The following is a 497-nucleotide window of genomic DNA, read 5'->3' as shown; positions in this document are numbered from 1 at the left end:
TGGAGGACCATCTAAGCTTAACATAGGACCTTTAACAAGAGCCATGTCCAAGAGAATCCAAGAGGAAGAGGGAGCACTCACTACCTTACTCTTATGGAGTATTACTTACTAAGTCCTCTTTCTCTTTGCTAAATACTTTTTCATTGCTTTTGTAGAATATTAATAAAAGGGAGGAACCATGTCTATGCAACTCAAAAAGGTTGCCACGTAAGAAAACCAAAGAAGCACAAATGGATGGTTGGTGTCCACGGCCTTTGCACTACGTTCAACGCCCAAAGACAGCAACTCCATCTTCTTCAATTGCTTTGCTGAGTTGGCAACTATAGCTTGCTTCCCAAGCTTCCTCCATCTGTTTTACAGCATGTACACCTTTAAAATAACTTGCACAATACGTTTTAGAAGCTCTCCTTCTTCTATAAATAGAGAGTTTCATCACTTGTAAATGTAACTTGAATTGAAGTAAAGAAATGCTGCCAATTTCCAGCTATTACTCTCAA

This window comes from Vigna umbellata, chromosome 4 (genome assembly GCF_029865625.1).
Source record: "Vigna umbellata cultivar VRB3 chromosome 4, Vumbellata_1.0, whole genome shotgun sequence".
NCBI lineage: Eukaryota > Viridiplantae > Streptophyta > Magnoliopsida > Fabales > Fabaceae > Vigna > Vigna umbellata.
The sequence above is the reverse complement of the archived record's forward strand: the minus strand, read 5'-3'. Positions refer to the sequence as shown.